This window comes from Danio aesculapii, chromosome 13, assembly GCF_903798145.1.
Source record: "Danio aesculapii chromosome 13, fDanAes4.1, whole genome shotgun sequence".
NCBI classification, from domain to species: Eukaryota; Metazoa; Chordata; class Actinopteri; order Cypriniformes; family Danionidae; genus Danio; species Danio aesculapii.
In genome coordinates, this window is record NC_079447.1 from 25,437,635 (window position 1) to 25,455,968 (window position 18,334).

Sequence of the window (18,334 nt, forward strand, 5' to 3'; positions counted from 1 at the left end):
AGAATTATTATTGGTTAAAACAGCTGTTAGACTTAGATAAGCATTAGAGTCCACATTTATTAGGTCCCAACTTTTTGTCTAAAGACTACTATTGATCACATCTAACCAAACACAATGACGTTCTGTTTTTTGTAATGATATAAAAATGCAATAATAATAATAATAATAAGTATTCACATGTTTAAATGCAGTCTTTATGACGCTAGTGAGAAGCGGTCATAGCAGCTTCAATTTAAAAAATTGATCTTTCTAAACAGGAGTGGAATTCTGAGTTTCTAAAGTTATAGTATTATTTATAATACATTTGGCCAAGGTGGTTGCCAAGGTATGTTCTTCCCGTGTTGGGGTGGGTTTCCTCCGTGTGCTCCATGTGCACCAAAAACATGCGATATAGGTGAATTGAATAAACTAAATTGGCCATTTTGTATGTGTGTGAATGAGTGTGTATGGATGCTTCCCAATGCTGTGTTGCAGCTGGAAGGGCATCCGCTGCGTAAAACATATGCTGGATAAGTTGGCGGTTCATTCCGCTGTGGTGACCCCAGATTAATAAAGGGACTAAGCCGAAAAGAAAATGAATGAATGAACATTTGGCCAATGTTTTTTTTTTGTTTGTTTTTTTTTTACATTTTTTTATCCAAGGTACATTCAATGTACATGTTTTATTAATACTTGCTTTGCCTGGAAATCACACACATGGCCTTGGTGTTGCTAGTGACATGTTTTCTAGAAAAATATATCATCTTAAGATTAATAAAAGTTTCATTCCTCATTATATGACCTCTTTAACCCCTAAATTCATACCTTGGGTCTTGACAACCACAGACATTATTCAGTACCCTTCCCCTCATTCAATATTCACCTTTATACAATCCCCCCCTTTATCTATTAGAAGTATTTTAACCAAAAAAAAAAAAAAAATCTATGTCCGTTTTTTTATGTCATTTTTCATAAAAAGTGTACTGTTTAGGGTCACAAGTAATCCAAAATATGTAATAGTGCATTAATGTCTGCATCAACTGGAAATTACAGCAGACCTTTTTTTTTATAGTATGATGGAGTGTTTCCAACTGAAACAGAATATTGAGTAAGGGGCAGGGTTTGATTTTTGTGCTCATCCTATTGTCTTTCACTCACAGCAAACTAACGGTTGGAGGAGCGTGACTAAGCATGTTTCACCCAAGCTGTCAAACTGACATCATCAGAGAAGTAATGCCATTTCAAAGTGGAAGCAAAGGGTTTGATTTTGATTGAAGATTACCAAAGCAAACAAAAAAATTCTGTATATTAGCTTTTATTAATAATCATCCTTAGACCAAGAATGTGCGACAATGAACATAGTACATTTTCATGTGGACTTTAAGATGTCGATATTGGATACACAGTAATGAGGTGAGGTTTTATTCATAATTACCAAAGGCATGAAACAAAAGGAAAAAAATAATCAACTCAAACCAAACCAAACCCTTTCAAGGTCCAGAAGGGAGCAAAATTTGGTTTATTTTAGTCCTTTACTTGCTATTACGTTATCAGGAGAGTTTTTGCTATTGCAGCATTTAGACCCATGTTAGATATCTAGATCTGGGTAGCTTATGTGTCAAAGAACAAATCATGATGTTAAATACAATATGAAACAATTGCTGATCAGACAAAGCAGTTAACATCAAATTATACTTTTACTTTCTGTGCACACGAACAGCTCGTCTGAAAGCAGTTTGTCTTTTGTGATGTAGAGGAAGTTGTCGGTCTCTCAGTGTTGTGGGTTGTCAGACGAGAGGCGGTTGGTATTTGAGTGTTGTAATCGGTGTGTGGAGGGTCGGGTCTGGGCCTGACAGCTGGGGATTCTGCTGCTGATTTACTTTAGATTAGTTTGGATCTCAGCCAGGCCTGTTCAATCACAGCATAATGCTTTTTCATTGTACAAGAGCTGCCCTTCTTGCCCCTCTCTGCCCTACACACACCACTGCCACTACTGTATCAACACCACTATCACCACGCCTACACTATGAGCACTGGAGACTTTATCTGTTCTCCGAAATCATGTTTGTTTTTACATTCAAATTAAAGCAACATTCCACTTTATTTGGGTATTTTAATTTTACAAAACCCATTGAGGTACAGATGTGACCACTGAGAATACGTGTTCCTTCACGGGTAGTGCTGCATTTTGTTATCAATTCCATGTTACAGAGATTGCCCTTTAATGATAAAACTCGTTTCTGACACTGATCCAGAGTAATGATGGGTCTCAAGAAAAGAGAGTATGTGAATCATATGGGAAGAGGGGAAGTTGGGAAGTTGATTTAGTTGATGAGAAGTTTTCCTTTTTAAGGATGTTTTAAATGGCATAGTGTGACTGTCTTTTTTAAGATATAACCTTTCATGTAGTGTAATATAACTGTTGTATTGTATATACTGTAGCTGTTGAGTGTGAAAGATTCAGGCCCAACAGAAAAAGGGGATTCTAAAATGGCTGAAATCTTTCATTCATTCATTTTCCTTTGACTTAGTGTCCTTTTCAGAGGTCGCCACAGTGGAATGAACAGCCTGCTTTAAATAAGTGGTCAGTAATTTCAATTTTATTTCCTGGATAAACCTAAAGGGTTTTGTAACAAATTTGCTATCATAGTTTTATTTGTTTTGTCAATAGACAATGACTCTGATTTAAATCGATTGTATTAAAACCAATGCCATCAATACTTTTCATTCCACAGAGAATGGATGTGTTGGAATACATTCAAAAATTCAGATACATTAATAGATGGTTTGTTTCTGATTGTCCTGTAAGTACAGTAGTAGACCAATCACAACAGACTTGGCTGTCTAACAAATCAAATCAGAGTAGACTTTCAGAAAGGAGAGGTTTTGGCTTTGTCAAGCACTGTTAAAAAAGAGAGGACGCTGCAATCTTATCTTTTAAGAAATGATGTGTGTTTGACCTGTGATGGATGAAACCTGTGATAAAAGTAACAAAGTAACACACCCTTCAAAAAAAAGTTGCTAGGAACAACCATAAAGGGGTTTACACAGTGATTTCCAGAGATGGCAAAAGAAGTACAGATACTCATGTTTAAAAAAAAACATAAAAAACGTAAAAAGTTGAAGTTCTCATTACACTTTTGTACTCAAGTAAAAGTAAAGAAGTACAGCCTGAAATAAGTACTTAAGTAAAAGTATTCATTACTACAGGGTGATAACTAGACTGCACATCATTTATACATCTATACAAAATAACTTGCATTTTTATTTTTGTTTTGTAATTTCAGGTGCAAAATAGCCAAGCAAAATCATTGTCCAACAACACCGCTCAAAAAGTTGCTCTGTGTATCATCACCTGGACACAAAACTTAACTGTACGGATGTTAAGAACAATAACTTGTTCATATACTCTAAAACATAATTCTGTAGGCCTATATTCAATTCAATTATATATTCATAACGAATAAATATATTTCAGCTTTTTTGTTTCTTTTGATAAAATAAACAAAATGACTGTATTTAAGTACCAATAAGTTTTGCATTATGCTGAAGCTGCTTCATTTTCTTCAAACAGAAATATACAAAACAAAACTTTGCTTTGTATTTTTGTTTTTAGAATATTGTGTACATTTTATTTAATGGATAAATTAATTAATGCTGTCAATACATTTTTGCATCACCTTTTTTACATGATAAATTCCTGATCCTTTGCATTATATTTTTATTCATAAATCACCCAGTATAAATACTTTTGATGTTCTAAAATACTTATCTAACAATCTATCAATCTATTAACTAATTTATATGAAGACTACAGTGTATATAATATACATGTTAAAACTATAAAACAGTATAAATTATGAATTAGGAAATTTGAACTTGTTGAAAGCAAAGGAAATAAACCTCAATGCATAATGTATTTATAGAGTATTTAATTGATTTAGTACTAACTGTACTACTACTTCAAATGTTGACAAAAAAGCACGTATCTGTTAAAAGCTTTTTTTTTTGCAGTATTAGATTGAAAGATCAGAGAGACAATAGACTTCCATTTCAATGCCAGATCAGGGGTGCGTTTCCCAAACAACGACGTAACTCGCGACTGAACTATCACAGTACGATGCATCGTTTGGGAAATGAACAATGTAGTGACGAGTGCTTCCCACAACCCGTAGTTTCTCTGTCACAGATCCATCATTTGAACCATAGTTATAACATAAAACGCCAATTATGCTCTAAACGGGGTGATAACAACTTCTTTAGAGAAGAAACCCATAATTTCTTTGTGCAAATTATAGTTATTGCACACGCATTTAAAAAATCCAATATTAGTTTTGGTAAAAACATGCACTCATTTTCCAGATTAATTGAAATATATGAAAATGGCACATATTGGGCCTATGTGCCTATGTTTCCTTTACAAATATTATTGAGAATATTACATATTCTATTCTAAAACATAAAATCAGAAATGAAACTAACTGGCCCACATCATATACAGTACAGATACTCAATAATAAATAACCTACTATAAATTAAAAGGATTAACGTATACTATTTTTTTTGTTTTCACAAGCTTTACAGACATAACTTAAATGCCACTTTTAATTAATACGTCACCTAGCTTTCGTCATGAGCCACGGCTGTGTTCAAAATGACATCAATGTTTACAAAGTGCACTGCGAAGGGAGCACAATTGTAAACATGAAGATCGCTAAAACTGAACTATAAATATATTTTAAAGCAAATTACACCTAAGAGGAATGATTTTAATGCTTTTAAAAAAATTATTATTGCAAGTTTAAATTTTAGAATGTTCTTGTCACGAGATGGAGAATCACAAAACACAAAAATCCATGTGCAGCAATTAATTTAGACAAAAACAGAGGAGCTTCCCAATCTTGCACAGGAACTTCAAGCAAGATACAAAAATCTAGAAATGAGTCCAGATGAAAGAACTGACAAAAAATCCAAAAATAAGCAAATACAAAAACAGGGTCGGAATGCTAACAAAATCAATCAAGAATCCAAAAATCAGCAAATACTAAACTGGGTATAAGTGCTAACAAAAACAAACAAGAATCCAAGAATAAGCAAAACCAAACTAGATCACCAAACAAACATACCAGACATGAGGAGCAAACAAAATCCTAAGGCAACTAAAACACAAGACAAAAGGGTTTATAAAGACAGGGCTAAATTAACAAACAAGAAACAGTTGTAACAGAATACAATCAGAAATGCAAAGGATTATAGGAAATGAAGTTAAACTACAAAACAAGCTAGTGCCCTCAAGTGTCTAAAATAGGGCACTGCAACATGTGACATTTCTAAATGAATAGGGCATAGAGGGATAACTGGCAAGAGAACACAGCCAGGAACTATGTTTCTAACTGCAGCTGTAGGTGTAGTTGCAAGCATACAAGTTTGCGACGCAGTTTGCGAATTTTCGTTGGAATGATGGGAAATGCCAAATCAACGAACTATGTTTGTAACAACGAAACTTGCGCCATAGTTTGCTAACAATGGTTTTCGGAAACGCACCCTAGAACAGGAATGTGTCATGTTTACCTGTGATCCGGTCGACCAAAACACATCTTATTACCCACTACCCGGTATAAACATGACACAAGTCATGTTTACATCGCAGATTCACGTGCAGCATCCCAATTCGCATACTTATACTACACCCTAAAAGTATATACTTTTTTTGTGAAGGAAAAGTACACACCTTTGAGCGTGTAACAAAAGAGTATGCAAGCTTTTGGGACATACTACTTCCTTGTTAACAGATCGTTGTGTTTGCTTACGAGCCCTGTCAATCATCCACACATCATCCACATTTCTTTCATATTTAATTCCCTAACTTATTGGAGAAGCAGCAGCAGCAGGTTAATCTCCCATTCAGAGTCTTTCATGCAGAGAAATCTCCTCAGGTGTTTGGATAATTCTGCATTCAGACGTTAATGTCCAAACACGTCTTTATATAAGTTCAGTATTGTTGCTGCAGATGAAATATAACACAGAAAATGTGATTAAAACATGTTCCAATGGGCTAGATATTAATTAACAGTCATACAAACATCTTTACCGAAGCCTCTCTATTTGACGGTTGGTCTCGCGCATCTATCATGGTTGTAATTTGTTTACACTTTTCCCCCGAGTTTGTTGTTCTAAATCGAATTCACGTCCTACGCGCAATGTATTGTGGGCAATATCAGCAGTTAGAGTATGGACGCTTCTACACTGAGTTTTTACCGGAAATAGTAAACCATACGGGAACCTTTGGGATACCCTTTTCAACATACTAACATTTGGGACATACTAATTCTACTTTCAAATACTGTTTAGGATGGATAGTATGTGAATTGGAATGCAGCATCTGTCTCATCCACGTTCGCCATTTTTGCCGTTCGCATAGTAAGCTTAATAAACAAGTCTTCTTACAGTGCGTGATCAGAGGTTGAAAAAGCCACGTATTGGAGCACGCATGTGCGCAATGACAAAAAATATATTGATTGAATCAAAGAGGCAACATAGGCTCATTCTGAAAACGTAGTCCTATATACGTTTCTGGAGATCGCAAATTATGTAGCCAGAGGTATGTGTGGCTGCATTTCATTTTTTAAATGAACGCTATGAGGCGGTATGACGCCATTCTGTATAAACAGCTTTTCCGCTGTAACCAGTTTGTCCCGTTAGCTCGCCATGTACGTTGGCGGATTTTAGATGCAGAGAGAAGTTGACCACAATGACAGGATTCAAGTCCAGTGAAGAATGGTGACAAGTGACAAGAAATAATATAGATTGCACCATAAAACACATTAAAACGAAAGTGACGAGACCAATTTAAAAATGTAAGGAGTAGAAAGTACAGATATTTGTGTTAAAATGTAAGTAAAAAGCTGTCTGAAAAATAAATAGTGGAGTAAAGTACTGATACCAAGAAAATCTACTTAAGTACAATAAGAAAGTATTTGTACTTCGTTATTTCCTATCTCTGGTGATTCCAGAGAAGAAGCTTTTTATAATCTTTAGTGAAAAGTTCTTCAAAGATCTATGAGATAAAATGGTGAATATAAAGGTTTCTTCATTGATCCATTGATGCCAATCAAGTAAAAATTAGATTGCAGTATTGTACACCCGAAGCATGTTTTTATTTTGAGTTTAGATTTATTAAATAAGTTAGTTGAGTGACAGAAAGTAGAAGAAGAAGAAAGCAAAAGAAGCGGAAACTAGGACAGGAGTTCTGGTAGCAGGTGGCACATTTGAACATTTCGTTTTCCGACTATAACCACAGAGCATGTTTGTCTGGCAAGGACACCAGCAGCAGAAGGCTGCGTGTGAGTGTAAGCTTACGTGTGTATATGTTCGCCTCTGAGTGCCTGTGTGTGTGTTTGCGCTGTGTAAGATCACTTGTTTGGCCTTGCATCCGCAGGATCAATGGTAGTCTTCACTGAGTAAAGTTATGCAGCGAGCTGGGGAATTTTTTAACATATCCCCAATGGTGCTGGGCGGCTGCCTGGATAAATATAGACGTGTTGATGCATGTCTCTCCCTCTCCCTCACTCACTCTCTCGCTCAACCTCCCAAGCTTTTAATCAAAAGCAATCTGGAGGAGGGAAGTGGAAAAAAAAGGAGAAAAATTTGGAATGTGCCAAGATCTTTTGTGTTCCTCGTTCCTGATCCTCCTGCTAAAGGAATCAGCAGGCAGGCTTTCAGCGTGTGTGGAGGAGGGTGATGGATAGCGCTGCTAATGTTTGCGTGTAGCATGGCCCGACCCTCCATGGTTTTCCCCACGATTCTTGTGAATCTACCCACAGTGACCGTGGTCAAACTCTTTGCTCTGTGGGCATGTGATTACATCCCACGGACCTCGCAAATTCAAGTTTCAACCTCTTGTTTCAACAACACCCACCTTCTGTCAGCTGAGATTACTACCTTATATTCATTGTGTCTTTACATTTATCCCTTCTAGCACAACAGTTTCCTTTCTGTCTCATTTTCTTTCTTCAGTTCACACCTCCTCCTGCCTACATTATCCCTTATATCGGGCTGCCGTTTTGTCTGTCAGACCTGAGTCACGTATCTCAGGGTTTCGGTGTCTCTGCCAGTTTAGCTCTTTTTTTTAATGCCTTAGCTTTTATTTTTGGTCTTCACATGATGAAGAAAGGCTTAACTGACACATACAGGCTTTTCATCTGCAGCTTTGTTGACTTTCTGTCAGCGTAGATGTCTTTTAGATACTTTTAGATCATACAGCCATACGTTTTATTCTTTAAAAATGTTTGTAAAGTAATACAATTTATTTAAGGTTCAAGAAAAGTGCACTCTTTTACTTAATGCTATTAATTCACCACATGGAACATCTCCTGATAATTTACTTGAGCCTTTGTCATCCAAGATGTTAATTTCAATTAAAAAGAAATTAAGTATTAAATTAAGAAATTTTGATGAAATCGTGCAGGATTTTTCTCCATATTGTGCACTTGCCGCACACAGTGGTTTAAACTTCCAAACTACAGTAGATCAAATGGATCTCAATGATTCCAACAGAACAACAAGGATCTTACTGAGGGAAACAATTATTTTCTTAAAAAATATAATAATACAAACTTTTTAACCACACAGTTAAAGCTTACATCCTAGAGTTAATGCCATTTTGTGATTAAAAAGATTTTTTGGGGGGGAATTATCTATTATTTCACTAGGTAAGACTCTTGTTCTTCATCTGGGATCATGTAAAGTGCAAACAACGTAATTTCTGAGTGAACCAAGTGAACAAAGTAAACTAATCCTTTAATCACTGACTCAGAAGCATAAATGTGCCTATTTTTATTTTGTATTTTACAAGTGTCATAATGTTAGGTTTATATGTTGCAAACAGGTGAAGTGTGTAATGCAATAATACTTTCTCATATCCAGTTTAAGAGTAGAATAAGCTGCAAGTAATCATTTACCCACTGCTCTGACTCAGCAGCCTTGATGTGCAATTGGGACAAAAATATCTAAAATATGAGTCATTATTTGGGTTCATAATAATCTTTGCAGTTTTATTTCTGAAATAACACACTTCACTTTTACAAGATTAAGTCAAACCTTACATTTGAATTTTAAACATGATATTTCTTCAACCCCAGGTAATGTGGGTGTGTAACCAGTGCCGAAGGCAACAGGATATGCTCACAAAATCAGGAGATTGGTTTCCCAGTCAAGTGCCCAAACCTGGAGAGCTGGGGTCTGCAGTGAGTGAACCAGCCATGTGTGGAGACCCCTCTGGGGACAAGAAGATGCGCTCTAGGTCTCAGAACCCTCTTGACTCCTCCATTTCCACTGCCCACACTAACCAGACACCTGCCCTGACCGACCCTAGAAAATGTCCCTCTGCAGGCCCAACTGACACGTCATCATCGCGCTCACGCAGTGAGCCTCCACAAGATAGGTACACTTCAGCTTCTCTCAGTACAACATTGCTGGTCTTTGTTAATCTCTTAATGTGTTTTAGCATGTCTAATAGTGGATTTCAAAGGGAGTTTGAGCATTTTTAGGTGGTTAGGTTGGGAGACCAACTTCCTTCCAACACCAGCTTGACCTAACCTAGCCAACCTGTTTTTCAGTTGGTATAGCTGGGGTCATACACTGCTTTAGCTGGTGTTTAATTAGCATATTTGATGTCCAGTTGGTCTCAAGGGTTTAGAGTCTAGTATATAGCTTTAAACTATAATGGGGCAAATTGTGGCTAAACTCTTCAGGATGTTGTCCACCCAGGAGCAGGCTTGGAGATCCTTATATACGACTGTCTGAATATCTTTGTGATGTTGTGTTTTTATTTGACCTCTAGAAAAAAGCCACCAGCAGCCTCTGATCAGAATGGAAAGCCAGGGCCAAGAGGTGAGAGGCGGCAAAGGCTTTCCAAAATCCATTCCGAAGAGCGAGACACCGGAGAAAATCGTAGAGAAAGTCGAAAACTGATGAAGACTCGCTCACAGGAGCATGACAGTCCTGAGACCAGGAGGACAGAGGGGGAGCAGAAATCACCCAGGGAACAGTGCAGGACTGACCCAAATGCTCCGCATCATCCGGGGAAACTCCGGCCAGCGGAGCCTGATGGACGCTTGCACCCTAAATCAAGGGAGGGGGGGGACATGGTGCAAGACAACAGAGGTGCACGGAGATGGGCAGATGGGCGACAGGCCTCATTGGAGGGCCAACAACCGGCCTATGTGCCAGAGAGGACCGCGGGGGGTACAGGTTTGCAGGGTATGCCTGCCATGCAGGGTCCAACACCTAAAACCAACCACACCCCTCAGCCGCCTGCACCAGGGTTCAAGGTGGGCCCTGCTATGTCCACAGGTCAACCTGAGCTTAGGGAGCCTCAGGAATGGGACAGGAAGTTGCAGCCGAGCCAGGGTCCAGGCTCGGCTGCACTTTTGCGCAAATCAAAACGGCAAAAAGCAGAGAGCATGCTGCGCAATGATTCGCTCAGCTCTGACCAATCAGAGTCTCTAAGACCGCCCCCACCCCGCCCCTACAAGAGCAAACGGGGCGGCAACAAAAGGCAGATGTCTGTCAGCAGCTCAGAGGAAGAGGCCGGTTCCACACCAGAGTACACTAGCTGTGAAGATGTGGAGATTGAGAGTGTCAGTGAGAGAGGTGGGTCAGATGGACACCTGTTTTTGTATTATTGAGAAAAAAAAACTTAATTAGGTGGTTACATAAAAACAAATCTCAATTATATTAGAACAAGTAACAATATGAATTGATTTTTGAATTTGGCAATTTTGTCCACACGCACAAATACAAGCAATTGGAATAGCGATGGCTATCAAGTGACTACATGAATTATTTGGAATATTTGAATACTATATGTGATATGTGAAAGTTTACAAGAAAAAGTCAGATCAGCACTGTCTAGAATGGTTTTTACATCTGTTAAAGTGTCTTGGCTATTATTATTATTATTATTATTATTATTATTATTATTATTATTATCATCTAAATTCGATTTTGTAATATTGTTCTGAACAACTATAGTGATTTTTGCTAACAAATTATATACAGTGTATAGGCAACGGTTTGCACTTGATAATATTTGACTGGTTTTGACTGGTTGAAGCTTGTGGAGTAAAGGAGAGGATGTTATTCATATGGTAGTGTGCTGTTAGTCTGGCAAACTGACTGAACACAGACTTAAAAGGTCAGCATATTAACACAAGACACGGGTGAAATGTAAACATTGTTGGTCGAAAAGGAAAGACAGACTATAGGAGAAGGAATGAGAGACTAAAAATAGGAGAACAAAAGATTGAGCAGAACACAAGCTCATTCTTATCAGTGGAACAACAACTTATCAGTGGAATTCAACAATCTCATCCAAATAGCAGGTAAGAAGTTTATTTTAATTTTATAAAGAATAGGAATAGAACAATTTGAGGTGGCACCTTGTACTTTGTCAGGTTGTCTTTAAAACTGATGCATATTTTATTCAGGTATTAAAGGACAAGGACCTTTTTCATTTCCTACAAATTTTGAGCTTTTCAAATGTGTGGGCATTTTTATCTCCAGGTGGATCTTTGTTTAATTTACAAGATGTAATTTCATTGTCATTGTCTTGGAAAATGTTTTTTAATGCTTTCATCATTTGTTTTTGCAAATTTTCAAATGCTTTTTATGTACAGTTGAAATCAGAACTATTAACCCCCCTGAATTATTAGCCCCCCAGTTAATTTTTTTTTCCCAATTTAGCAGAAAGGAGATTTTTTCAACACATTTCTAAACATAATAGTTTTAATAACTCATTTCTAATAACTGATTTATTTTATCTTTACCATGATGACAGTACATAATATTTGACTAATAATTGATATTTTTCAAGACACTAGTATTCAGCTTAAAGTGACATTAAAGGCTTAACTAGGTTAATTAGGTTAACTAGGCAGGTTAGGGTTAATTTGGCAAGTTATTGTATAACGAGGGCTTGTTCTGTAGATATAGTTTAAAGTGTAAAAAAAATATAGCTTAAAGGGGCTAATAATTTTGACCTTAAAATGTTTTTCAAAAATTAAAAACTGCTTTTATTGTAGCCGAAGTAAAACAAATAGACTTTCTCCGGAAGAAAAAATATGATCATACATACTATGAAAATTTCCTTTCTCTGTTAAACATAATTTAAGAAATATATATATATATATATAAAAAAAAGAAATTCAAAGGGGGTTTAATAATACTGATTTCAACTGTATAGATACAGTTTTTAATCTTGCGACTGATTGCCTCAGACTTTCAGTCTTTATTTAGGAAAATTCATCATAAAATGTTAATTATTATTAGTTATTATGGTTATTATTATTATTGTTATAGTTATTTAATATATTATTAGTTATTTACTATACTAACTGTTTTGTGTTAGTTAAAAAATTTTGCTTTCCAGAGTTTAACATTTTTATTTAGAGTAACTTTTTTATAGGACAACCCTGCTCAGAACTGGGTTAGACACTGAAGCAGCAGCTTTCCTTAAAAAAAGTAACCTATGAAGATTCCCTGACATACTTGTAAATAAGCTATCCAGGTCCCTGTTATTTTTTTCTTATTTTGAATGACGGAACATTTTTTTTTTTCATGTACCTCACTTTATTTAGCTATAAAGAGTACTTGATTGGATAAACTATGCTCAAAGTAGTTCAATAAATGTTATTTAAATGTATAAACACATATAAACATGTTAATAAACATGTAAATACATATACATTTTTAGGACATTGCAACAATGTTACTATGCTTTGAGTGATTACTATAAGATTTCTTTTCATTGAATTTTATATTATTATTTTGTTGCATTAATACAGAACTCGTCTTCAGTGCAAAAGTTTGAGAACATTTTTGTGTCTTTCATTATTTGCAAAAGTCTGTTTAATTTCTTATAAAGAAATAACATACATTCTATATAAAAAAACTGCTTGATGATTTGAGATTTCTGATCAAAAACAAGCTTTCATTCATGCACAAAATGTTTGAGAGCATCTCTCTTTATTTGCATTCTACAAAATTGCCACTGATTTTAAAAGGTTCAGCTTTTAAAAACATGTCTCAAGATGCGTTTTGTTCCTCACTCCACTGCCCACCTGCTTTGAAACATATTCTGTACGATTGGCCCCTTTAACAAATACCAGTCATTTTTATTGGCTTCATATAAATTTAAACACCTAAGAGCATATTCAGCTTTTTTAAAACTAAACATATTAACAGCAGCAGTTAGTATTTATAATCTATTTTAAAGACTTCTTAATGTGAATTATGTTCAACATGCTTTACATGTCATGATTGCTTCCTATGTCTGGGAACTAAATGTGTCACAAACGCAGCGACCTCTTTCTGGCTTTGCTGGTGGGTCAAAGCTGAACATATTTTGGTGTGAGGTCTTGGCTGCAAGTGAAACTCTGGGGCTCTGATATTCAAGGAGTGTAAACAGAACGGGTTTTAGGAGGACTCTGGGTAGTATAAGGTGGCAGCTTAAATAGGAAGCAAATGTATAAACTTACGGAATTTTATGTGTGTGTTTGTGTTTTAGGGGACTGGGAGTGCTGTCCACTGGACCCCACTGCGTGGCATGTAAGTATTATGCACCTTTTTAAAGGGATAGTTCACCCAAAACATCATTTACTCAACCTTCACTTGTCACATCCCTGTTTGAGTTTCTTTTTTCTGTTGAATATAAAAGAAGTTATTTTGAAAAATGTTGGAAATCTGTAACATTGATTTTCCTGCTATGGAAGTCAATAGTTACCGGTTTCTACCATTTTTCTGAATATTTTCTGTTGTGTTCAACAGAAAAAGGAAACTTACAAAGATTTGGAACCACCTGAGGATGAGTAAATGGTGAGTACATTTTAATTTTTGGGTGAACTGTCCCCTTTATTTCAGAGTATGTTAAAGAAAATATAGGACTGAACTGTATTTTGTACATTATGAGATAATTGGATGGTGGTATTGCTGTTTTATAGCATAAAACATTCAAGCATTTTACTGATAATACCAAGATTTTGAGTTAAATTCAAATAAAATGCAACTTATGAAATGCATGACTATAAATTCAGCATCCTGCAAGTTTACTAAAACTGTTAGTAAATAAATACTGCATATTTTTGCTTACAATTAATTAGCCTGTGCAGTCTTAAAGATCAAAAGTAAGTGTTCATAATTTTTCAAAAATAGTTTATCTTAATTTTCAAAATTTTTGTTGATCTTTCTTTTTAGAATGATTTACAGCAGGAGGTCCCATAACATATTGTTAGCAGAACCATTTGAATGGGAAATATTTACTTGAAGAACCCCTGTATATTATACGTAACTTTAAAAGGACTAACAAAGATGGGATGGTTCAGCCAAAATTGAGCGTTTTCACACCCTGGTGTTGATCTAATGATGTTTGGCCTTCTTCAGATCACAAAAGGAGAAATGTTTTAAAATGTCCTGCTCATTTTTATCCTTATGATGACAGTGAATAAAAACCGGTGTCTGTTTAAAAACACACCAAAGAATCAAAGATTAAACCCGCATGACATGTTGCTTTTTGTGGACTACATTTATTTATTTGTAGCAGGTGAAAAAATGTTTCCTCTATGTGCATTAATAACCATTAATCTTGGAATGCATACCTGGCAACTCAAAAATAGCGGCACATGAGCGTCTGACAGCATGTCACATATTAAATGAGTGAATTGTCATTTATGCCCACAACTGAGAGAGGTACTTTGAAGTGTTTGGTGTGCAGAAAGTCAGTCAGTATAATACGTACAACAAGTTTGTGTATTACAAAATAAAGATTTGTTCCCATTTTTTTGGAATACTGAAATTGAAAATCTGGAAAAAAGAAAAAAGTCTGGGCTACTTTTTGTTCATTTTGAGCAGGTTTTGAGTTGTCAATGGGCTGGAAATTTTTTTTTGAACTGGCAACTTTGCTTGTCACTTATTCCAGTTATGCAGTTTGATAAGAACTGAAATTAAAATAACTGTTTACAACACTGTTCATTCTGACTCAAAAAAAAAAAACACACACACACACAAGTTGTGAGAAATCATGAAACACTGAAATGCAACAAAATACAATAAATTTAGATAAAGTATTTTATTCTCTGAAATAAATACATCTTGTATTCACCGTAACAACTGTCTCTCACATTAATCTGTCAATTTTAGTTCTTAACATCATCGGACAATCCTGAGATATTTCAATTGATAAAGAAACAACACAGTTTTGGGGGGATTACTTGCCAGTAAGTTTCTTGTTTTAATAATCAAAACATTTTACTTGAATTTTCTGAGTCTGAATTAATTGTGGTGAAATAGTTGTAATATTGTAATATACTGTAAGTAATGCATTAAATCTTTACATTTGAGCTAGTTTTGGACATCATGTGTGACATCATTGTGTGATACTTTGTCTTTTTAAAAAATTCTCCTTCTGTGGTTTAAAATAGAAATAAGTGCTTACCACATTACACCAAAACTGGGGTGAGTGAATGATGACTCCATTTGAATTTTTGGGTGAACTATACCTTCAAAATAAGTTTGTGTGTGTGAATGAGTGTGAAGGTGAGGTAAGGGTTAGATGTAATGGGATGGTTCTTTCTCTGATGGGATTAATCTCTGCCTTGTCTCTTTAGCATCCGGTTACATGGCAGCCCTCCAAAGAAGGTGATCATTTAATTGGCCGAATCACTTTGAGCAAGAGAACAGCCATGCCAAAAGAGGCCGGGGCTCTGCTGGGGCTAAAGGTGAGGGGAGAGACGCTCATATCGACATATTGCATTAACACAAGTGTTCCTCTACATCAGGGGTTTTCAAACTTGGTCCTGGAGGTCGGGTGTCCAGTAGATTTTAGCTCCAACTTGCCTCAAGACACCTGCAAGGATGTTTTTAGAAAGCCTTGATAGCTAGCCTAGGTGGGTCTGATTAGGGTTGGAGCTCAAATCTGCAGGACACCGGACCTCCAGGACCGAGATTGAAAACCATTGATCTACACAATATCAAAAATAGAGAAAACATAAATAGATAAAGCAAATTGAAGCTTTTAGGAATTGTCTGTAGACTTTACCCTTCTTTGATTGATTTGTTTTGGTACAGGTGGTCGGGGGGAAGGTTACAGAAACTGGGAGACTTGGGGCCTTCATCACCAAAGTCAAAAAAGGAAGTCTAGCTGATGTAGTGGGTCATTTACGGGCCGGTAAGTTCAGTGGAAAAACTAGGACTGTCAGTTTATTATTCAATCATTCATTCATTTATTTTCCTTCGGCTTAGTACCATATTTATCAGCGCTCACCACAGCGAAATGATCCGCCAACTATTCCGGCATATGTTTACGCAGTGGATGCCCTTCCAGCCACAACCCAGTACCGGGAAACATCCATACACACTCATTCACACACACACACACAAACACACTCATACTCTACAGCCAATTGTTGCTTACCCAGTTCACTTACAGCGCATGTTTTTGGAGTGTGGGGGAAACCAGAGCTGTCAGTTTATTAATCTATGGTATTTTATTATACTTATTATTTAGTAATGTATGCTATTCTCAGTTAACAACCGCTGAATAACATGCTCATCTTTGAATCACCTTAGTAAATAAGCCTACGTTCACCTCCATACACTACTATCCACACTTATATGTATCTGCTTGTCTGTCACACCACTGTTTTTGACAGTTTGGTGCCATCTTGTAAATGAATAATATATAGGTTAGTCTATTTTCCATTCAACAGATTTTGTTTTTGTCATTTTAACAGTTTTTTCCCATCTTGTGAATGAGTAATATGTAGGTTGGTCTATTCTCCTTTCAAGTTAAATTATGTGAAAGTTAGTAAATCTTCTAGGGCTATTCAATTGGTGGTTCACCCATGAGGCAATTTGTTCTGGCCCTTCAAATAGTTTGACCAAGACATCAAAATTAAATTTAGCTCGTCGATAAACGGCTGCTATAGTTATGAAGTGACGTGTGTCTGTTCAATACAGCACAAGCTGCAGTTGAAGGCGGCGCAGCGCGTGAGTCACCTGACATTAAGCGAGTGGTGCGAGTAGGCGAAAACATTTGGATACTTAATCATAAAGGCTTAAGGCATCACATTTTTGTTGCACGGAATGAAACTGCTGCAAATAAACAAAGTTATGCCACCTGTGCACTAGTTTAAAGTTCTGAGCTTATACACCAGGGCTCATACGCAGGCACACTGGATTAACTACAGCAGTGGGCCGTTCACATATTGCGTCTTTTCCACGCGCAAGTTCGCTATTTCCAATGTAAGAATAAATGCCAATATGTGTGTGTAAGCAATGCGCTTGTGTCTTCAAGATGTACTGAGTAGAAAACATCTCACACCGTAGTGGTGAGAGTTGTGCGTAGCTTTCAGTGAAATGTAAACAAAAGATATGTTAGACGACTTATTACAAATTATTAAAATGATTATGTATGAACGCAGTTGATAACAACAGTTCACTTAAATACTTACCTAATATAATGCTTAAATTTACATTACACATGATAACCGTGCAACCATGATTATTCTTCAGACTATAATCGTACAACCAAAATCTATAATTGTTGCATGCCTAATTGTTATGCAGTTCAAAACATAACATGAATGTGTCTGAATGTAGAAGAAGCCTACTTAAGCAGTGCACTGCTTTTGTTGTGCTTTGAAATACAACATTTGAATGCTTGTAAAAAAAAAGCCCCATTGTACAATGCACTGATATTACAGTATGTTTCAAAATACAATGGATAACATTTAAATGTAAAAAAGAAACAATGTGGGTGTCTTAAAGAACAAAAATACAACATATGGGCTCTTATATGCTGTTGTGTCATCACTAGGGCCAGACGGAATCTGCAGACGTTTTTTGCTATTTCTGCAGAGAATATATCTACTAAAGAGAGAAAATATTACATTGTTGCAGTACATTGTAAATAAATCAGATGAACATTTTCATATTAGTCAATAATATTACTGAAATTAATTTAAAAACTGAATAAACATAGATTTACACACATTTACTCAAGTAAATAAACAGAATCGATGATGGGCTAAAAATCTGCGGAATTCTGCAGAAATTCTGCGGAATTCTACATGCGCAGATTCCGTGTGGGCTTAGACTCATATTGCTAGTCATCTCTCCGGCCCCTCATTTGGCATGCTTTTCATGAACTGGCCCCGATGACAAACTAATTGAATAACCCTGCTCTATCAGCTCTATTCATCTGTTTTTGTTTCCATCAGCCTTGCATTTAATTAATAGATTTTTAGACAATTAATAGATTATTATGGTTCAGAACAATGTTTTGTGTCTTATTGTTTAT

General features: G+C 36.1%; 1 pseudogene; it reads left to right on the top strand.

The window, feature by feature from the left end:
* Positions 1 to 18,334, top strand: part of LOC130239307 (regulating synaptic membrane exocytosis protein 1-like) — a 137,219-nt pseudogene that overhangs the window by 66,125 nt on the left and 52,760 nt on the right.